General features: G+C 43.9%; 1 long non-coding RNA gene across 1 annotated transcript in view; it reads left to right on the top strand.

Moving 5' to 3' along the window:
- Positions 1-7,743, top strand: part of LOC137095536 (uncharacterized) — a 50,997-nt gene that overhangs the window by 14,202 nt on the left and 29,052 nt on the right. The gene's annotated exons all lie outside the window — the stretch shown is intronic.

The raw sequence follows: 7,743 nt of genomic DNA, 5'->3' as shown, positions 1-7,743 counted from the left end.
TTTCCTCCTCGTTTGCCATTGGATAGCTTGGTCATTGGGATATATTCTGATATTGTTTTGTCTCCAGTCCTTTAGCAACAGCTTTTTTTCTGGGTTGTTGTAGGTTTTTCCGGGCTATATGGCCATGTTCTAGAGGAATTTTCTCCTGATGTTTCGCCTGCATCTATGGCAAGCATCCTCAGAGGTAGTGAGCTCTTTTTCTCCTTTTCCGAGCCATATGGCCATGTTCTAGAGGCATTTTCTCCTGATGTTTCGCCTGCATCTATGGCAAGCATCCTCAGAGGTAGTGAGCTCTTTGTCTCCTTTATAATATTTTGCTATTATTCTCACTGCACCAAAACATATTCCTACATTTTTTACTGATTTTTTCCCATGAAATAGGCTTAAGAAGCACATCTCTGGATTTTTTCTAACCTTTTTAGTGATCATATTTGTTCAATTGCTTTTTCTCCAAAAAAAAGTTTGTTCCAACTTACAGGTTCACCAGGCATGAAAAAAGTACCCTTCTGTATTTTACATCTCCAACAATTCTCCAAGTGTTGTTGTTCATTCGTTCAGTTGTCTCCGATTCTTCGTGACCTCATGGACCAGCCCACGCCAGAGCTGTCGACCTGTCGACCGTCACCACCCCCAGCTCCTTCAAGGTCAGTCCAGTCCCTTCAAGGATGCCATCCATCCATCTTGCCCTTGGTCGGCCCCTCTTCCTTTTGCCTTCCACTTTCCCCAGCATCATTGTCTTCTCTAGGCTTTGCTGTCTCCTCATGATGTGGCCAAAGGACTTCAACTTTGTCTCTAGTATCCTTCCTTCCAGTGAGCAGTCAGGCTTTATTTCCTGGAGGATGGACTCCAAGTGAGATTTGTCTATTTTAGCTATGATTTTAAGTGTTACATAGCTTCTATAAAACATTGTGTACATGTTCTCTCTAATGCAGCAGTTCTCAACCTGGAGGTTGCGACCCCCAGAGGGGTCACTTGGCCGAATCCTTCAGCCCCAGCTCCTCCGCCTCTCCAGAATGGCTACCGGGTACCCTCCTTTTCTTTCCTATCCCTTTAATGCTCCGCTGGACCTTGAGCCAGATAGGAGCAGGAGGAGTCCTCTCTGCCACTGCACTGCCCGTGTTTGTGCCGGCACTGTCACAGTGACACTGTCTGGGTCAGGCAGGCCCGGCCTCATCCAGAAAGTAGCTTTTCCTTTTTCTTTCTTTCGGGGCAGAGACAGATAGAGGGGAAGGTTCTGGCTGCAAAAGAAAGGAAGGGAAACAAGGAGGAGGCTTGTGGCAGCACATAGCACGAGGTCAGAGCAGTGTCACAATGAGGCCTTGGGGCTAGGTTCTCGTGGGTTTTTTCGGGCTATATAGCCATGTTCTAGAGACATTTCTCCTGACGTTTCACCTGCATCTATGGCAAGCATCCTCAGAGATAGTGAGGTCTGTTGGAATTAGGACAATGGGTTTATATATCTGTGGAATGGCTAGGGTGGGGCAAGGGGCTCTTCCCTGCTGGAGCTAAGTGTGAATGTTTCAGCTGATCACCTTCATTAGCATTTGAAGGCCTGCTTGAGCCTGGGAAAATCTCTTGCTGAGAGGTGTTAATCTGTGCCTGGTTGTTTCCTCTCTGTTGTTTTGCTGTTGTAATTTTAGAGTTTTTTAATACTGGTAGCCAGATTTTGTTCATTTTCATGGTCTCTTCCTTTCTGTTGAAATTGTCCACATGCTTGTGGATTTCAATGGCCTTGGGGCTGCTCCGCTCCTGTTCCTCCTCCCTGGCTCAAGGCCCAGTGGGTCAGCCCCAAGACCTCCTTGCAACACTGCTCAGCTGGGCCCCAAGAGGGTGCAATGCAAGAGTAGCCTCAGCATGAGGCGCTCCAGCTCCTCCGATGACAAGGCCTGCTCACCTGAGCCCACCAAGGCCGCCCTGATGCAGGGTGTAGCGCAGTCAGATCTGTTGCGTGGCAGGAGGGATCTTATTTTTCTATTTATTTATTTACTACGCCTCTATACCGCCATTCTCAGCCCGAGGGCGACTCATGGCGGTTTACAAAACGGCACAATTCGATGCCCACAACAGTACAAAAATATTGTCGAAGGCTTTCATGGCTGGAATCACTAGGTTCTTGTGGGTTTTTTCGGGCTATAGGGCCATGTTCTAGAGGCATTTCTCCTGACGTTTCGCCTGCATCTATGGCAAGCTTCCTCAGAGGTAGTGAGGTCTGTTGGAAATAGGAATATGGGTTTATATATCTGTGGAATGGCTGGGGTGGGGCAAAGAGCTCTTCTCTGCTGGAACTAGATGTGAATGTTTCAGCTGACCACCTTCATTAGCATTTGAAGGCCTGCCTGAGCCTGGGAAAATCTGTTGCTGGGAGCAGGGAAGAGCTCCTTGCCCCACCCCAGCCATTCCACAGATATATAAACCCGTTTTTCCTACTTCCAACAGACCTCACAACCTCTGAGGAAGCTTGCCATAGATGCAGGCGAAACGTCAGGAGAAATGCCTCTAGAACATGGCTCTATAGCCCGAAAAAACCCACAAGAACCTAGTACAAAAATAGTTTAAACATTAAAAACATTTAACATAGATTTAAAAATTCATTACAATTAACATCAATAAGCATAATTAAAAAACCATAAGTCCGCCGCATTTCATTAATCAGTCATTGTCCAACCGTTCCGAGATCAGAGTTTCATAGCTACACTGCGTTTGGGAAGGCCTGCTCATATAGCCAGGTTTTAACTTGTTTGCAAAACGTTAAGAGGGTGGGGGCTGATCTAATGTCCCTGGGGAGGGCATTCCACAACCGAGGGGCCACCGCTGAGAAGGCCCTATCCCTCATCCCCGCCAATTGAGTCTGTGGAGATGGCAGGGTCTCCCCGGAAAATCTTAAATTCCTAGAGGGTTCGTAAGGAGAGATACGTTCGATAGGTAAGCAGGGCCAGAACCGTTTAGTAGGGCTGGGCGGTTTCGTTTCATAATGTTGTAATTCGTTAAAAATTCGTTATTTTTTTTTGTTACGAAGCGATAACGAACCATTCAGGAGCATCTAAAAAACGAAACGAATTTTTCAATTCGTTTCATAATTGCTTCGTATTCGTTTTGTATTCGTTTCGAAATCGTTTTGAAATCATTTCGTTATTATTTCCGCATGTCTGGGGCAAATTTTATAGCTGTTGTTTGTTTAATCAGTGAAAAAAAATAATAAATATCACACCAACAGTCAACAACAGGGGGAGAGGGAAGCTTCAGAAGTTCCCCCTGTCCCATATGGAGGTTTTTTAGCGTATTGCGAAGTCGCGTCCGCCATTAACGAATCGATTCGTATTCGTTTCGTATTCGTTTTGTAATTTTACGAAATTTCGTAAATATCGAACTTTTTTAAAGAAAAATTTCGGAATTCTTTTAAATATCGAAACGCAAAAAACCCCAAAAAACGAATCGAGTTTAGAAACAAATTTTTCCGTGGTTGCCCAGCCCGACCTCACACCTCTGAAGATGCTTGCCATAGATGCAGGCGAAACGTCAGGAGAAATGCCTCTAGATCATGGCTCTATAGCCCGAAAAAACCCACAAGAACCTAATGCTAGTTTCCTCATTTATATAAATTTAGTCAAATCCTTCCTTCATTGTTCAAAAATTCTCACTCCATTAAATATTAGTAGATTTTTGAATAAAAATTACATTTTGAATAAGATCTTCGTTTTGCCACCGCTATTCTCCCCACCCAAGTTAATTGAATTCTTTGCCATCTTTCCAAATTTTCTTTAATCTCCTTCCAATTATAATTTTTTCATAATTATTTTGAAAGAAGTTATTTTTGTTGCTTAGTCATAATCCTCGATATGTTACTTTCGAGGCTACCTTACCAGCTGATAAATTCTTTAATCTATCGACATTGATTTTTGACAGATTTTCAGTTAAGAACATTGACTTCCCTTTATTCATTTTCAATCCTGCCACATTCCCATACTCATTAATCATTTTCATCAAGCTTTGAATACTTTTCAATGGCTCTTCTAGAATGCGTACCATATCATCAGCATATGCTTTAACTTTGAATTTTTTCCTTTTGTTTTCACCCCTTTTAATACAGCTGTCTTTCTTACAGCCCGGCCCATACATGATTTACCAGCTGTACTAAAGCCTGGCCCACAGCTTTAGCACAGCTGGTCAATCACCAGCAATAATAAGACCCACCAAGCTCCGGATTGGCGTAAGCTCCTGACTGTCAGCTGGTAAATCACCAGCAATAATAAGACCTACCAAGCCCCGGGTCGGCATAAGCTCCTGACTCAACTGGTAAATCACCAGCAATAATAAGATCTACCAAGCCCCGGGTCGGCATAAGCTCCTGACTCAACTGGTAAATCACCAGCAATAATAAGACCTACCAAGCCCTGGGTCGGCATAAGCTCCTGACTCAACTGGTAAATCACCAGCAATAATAAGACCTACCAAGCCCCGGGTCGGCATAAGCTCCTGACTCAACTGGTAAATCACCAGCAATAATAAGATCTACCAAGCCCCGGGTCGGCATAAGCTCCTGACTCAACTGGTAAATCACCAGCAATAATAAGACCTACCAAGCCCTGGGTCGGCATAAGCTCCTGACTCAACTGGTAAATCACCAGCAATAATAAGACCTACCAAGCCCCGGGTCGGCATAAGCTCCTGACTCAACTGGTAAATCACCAGCAATAATAAGACCTACCAAGCCCCGGGTCGGCATAAGCTCCTGACTGTCAGCCCAACAACCAAAAGGATGGAGAAAATGTTGATGGCTCTTTGTCATAGAGAATGGAGTGACAGCACCCACCTGTGGCTGGATTCGAGCACAACCTCCAAGGCGCCAAAAAAGCTGGACGTCGACACAACATACCTCCTTTCTGTTCTGTCTGTCTCTCTGTCATGTTTATCCAAAACGACATTGAATGTTTGCTGTGAATGTGTACTGTGATCCCGCCCTGAGTCCCCTTGGGGAGATAGGGCAGAATATAAATAAAGTATTATTATTACTATTATTATAATTCTAATGTTTAATATTTCTAATATCCATATGAAAAGCAAAGGTGACGAAGGGCATATTGCTTTCCATCGTATGTCGATCACATGGCTCCGGGTTTGGTTTTTAATTTTATGCTTCAATTAGTAAATATATAATGTTTTGATCTATTGCTTTTTTGGGTATGACTTTAGTTGCACATCTGAATCCAGCATTTCAGTATAGCTGTCCCCCCATATTTGCAGGTGTAATGTTCAATAATGATGCTATTTTTGTTTCCTACTACCCTCTCCTTGAGGATTTGTTACAACATAGCTAAAAATAATCTAAAATGTTCTATAAAACACGGGAGTAATAATAATAATTCGTATATGCATTAACAGATTAGCTAAAGATTATGAATAATAATGTATATGGAACCATTATAATCAAAGTGTTCCTGGTTTGAAAGTGCTACTTCCTGTTTAATTGTGTGGTCCTTCCTTTGAAAGTAGTTGATATACTTCAGAAACTTGGTTTTTAAGGATGCCATGAACTGTGTTGAATTAGTTGAAACCCTTTGTTCATTGCAAAACTATAGCAAAATGTGCTGCAGGATGTCTGTATTCGAATTTCAGTGTATCGGGTATTTGTGCCAAATTTGGTCTGGAATCGTTGTTTGGGTTCACAGTGCTCTCTGGATGTAGGTTTTTGTTGTTTTTTGGTCGTGTCAGGACCGACTTGAGAAACTGCAAGTCGCTTCTGGTGTGGGAGAATTGGCTGTCTGCAAGGATGTTGCCCAGGGGACGCCCAGATGTTTTGATGTTTTAACATCCTTGTGGAAGGCTTCTCTCATATCCCCGCATGGAGCTGGAGCTGATAGAGGGAGCTCATCTGTGCTCTCCCCGGATTCGAATCTGCAACCTGTCGGTCTTCAGTCCTGCCGGTGCAGGGGTTTAACCCACTGCGCCACCGGGGGGCTCCTGATACGTAGGTGAACTATATCTGGATATCTGGATGTAGGTGAACTACATCTCCCAAACTTCCCAAACTAGTTGTGCTTCACCATCAATAACCACAAACACTAGCTTTAGCTAATCTTAACCAGTAGCTTGAGCTAACTTTCGCCAATTATACCTCCAACCAGCTTGGTACAGAGTGCTCTCTGAGTGTTGGTGAACTACAATGCCCAGAATTCTAGAACGGCACCCCCAACAGCACGGGTATACAATATCGGCCAAGTAGGTAGAGTGCCAAGCTTTATATGTATTTTTCAAGCTGGCTCCACCATCCAGAGAGTCCTGTGATGGATCTGGACCAAACTTGGCACACAGACACTGGAATACTGGAAGGGTTTGGGAGAGATTGACCCTGGACAATGGGAGTTGTAGTCCACCCACAACCAGAGCTTTGTGAGCCCAACCAATGATGGATCTGGACCAAACTGGGCACCTAGACTGAATGAACATGGTCACCTTTACATACAGATGAATTGAGGGGCGGGGAGTTGTAGTTCACCCACAATGAAAAAGCACTCTGAAATCCACTGAAGATTCTGGACCAAACTAGACACCCAGACCCATCGTGACCTACTTGAAGTACTGGTGGGGTTTTAGAGCAATGACCACACACAATGCTTCACCGTCCACTTGTGACACCAATGGAGTACTTCCTCATTTTTTGCACACTTGGTGGAGATTTTATGGCATTGTAAATTAGTTAAATTAGCCTCCTTGCATAAGCGGTACGTAAATTTCCTACTTGACAGATGCAACTGTCTTTCGGGCTGCATAGGTCAACAGCAAGCTACACAATGATCGGAAGCTCACTCCAACCAGGGCTGGCTTCAAACTCATGACCTTTTGGTCAGTATGTAGTAATCTTAGTGCAACTGACTCGCAGCCAGCTGCGCCACAGTCCTGGTGCGTAAATAATTAAATTAAATAATTAGCATTGAATAGCCTTGCTGTTTCAATGTGTGGCTGCTTCCTGCCTGGGGGAATAATTTGTTGGGAGGTGATTAACTGGCCCTGATTGATTGTTGTCTGGAATCCCCCTGTTTTGGGGTGTTGTTTGAAATGCAAACAAAATATCATATGGCTAATGGTTCCTGAAAGTATAGACTTTGTGGAACACCTGACATGCAGTGTCACCGCCCTATCCGTGGTGGAGAATTTCCTGGGAAAGGAAGCCGTGGATGAGAGTGGAACTACAACTCCCACGACTCTGTTGCACTGGGAGCCTTGGCAGCGAAAGCAGCATGGAAGTGCATTCTTTCTGCAGTTGGGAAGCCAGACTGGGTCTCTGGAGCAGGGGTCCTCAAACTAAGGCCTGGGGGCTGGATGCAGCCGTCCGAGGTCATTTACCCAGCCCTCGCTCAGGGTCAACCTAAGTCTGAAATGACTTGAAAGCACACAACAACAACACCAACAATCCTATCTCAACAGCCAAAATTATTATTATTATTAATTATTTATTATTATTATTATTATTATTATTATTAAACTTTATTTGTACCCCGCTAGCATCTCCCGAAGGACTCGATGCGGCTTACAAAGGCCAAGGCCTCAACACACAAATATAACAATACAAAACCCAAGGCAAATTAAAAACAATTAAAGCAATATAAACAACAAGCAATCAACAATACACTAAGACACAATAAAACTGTGTCGGGTCAGAGTAATGGGTACAGGATTAAAAGTGCTGATGTGACAGGTGGTGTATAAGACTTATAGGCTAAGTGCAGTGTGCGGTGTCCAGCAATC

This window comes from Anolis sagrei, chromosome 1 (assembly GCF_037176765.1).
Source record: "Anolis sagrei isolate rAnoSag1 chromosome 1, rAnoSag1.mat, whole genome shotgun sequence".
Lineage (NCBI taxonomy): Eukaryota > Metazoa > Chordata > Lepidosauria > Squamata > Dactyloidae > Anolis > Anolis sagrei.
Note: the sequence above shows the minus strand (reverse complement) of the source record. Positions and strands in the feature narration are given on the sequence as shown.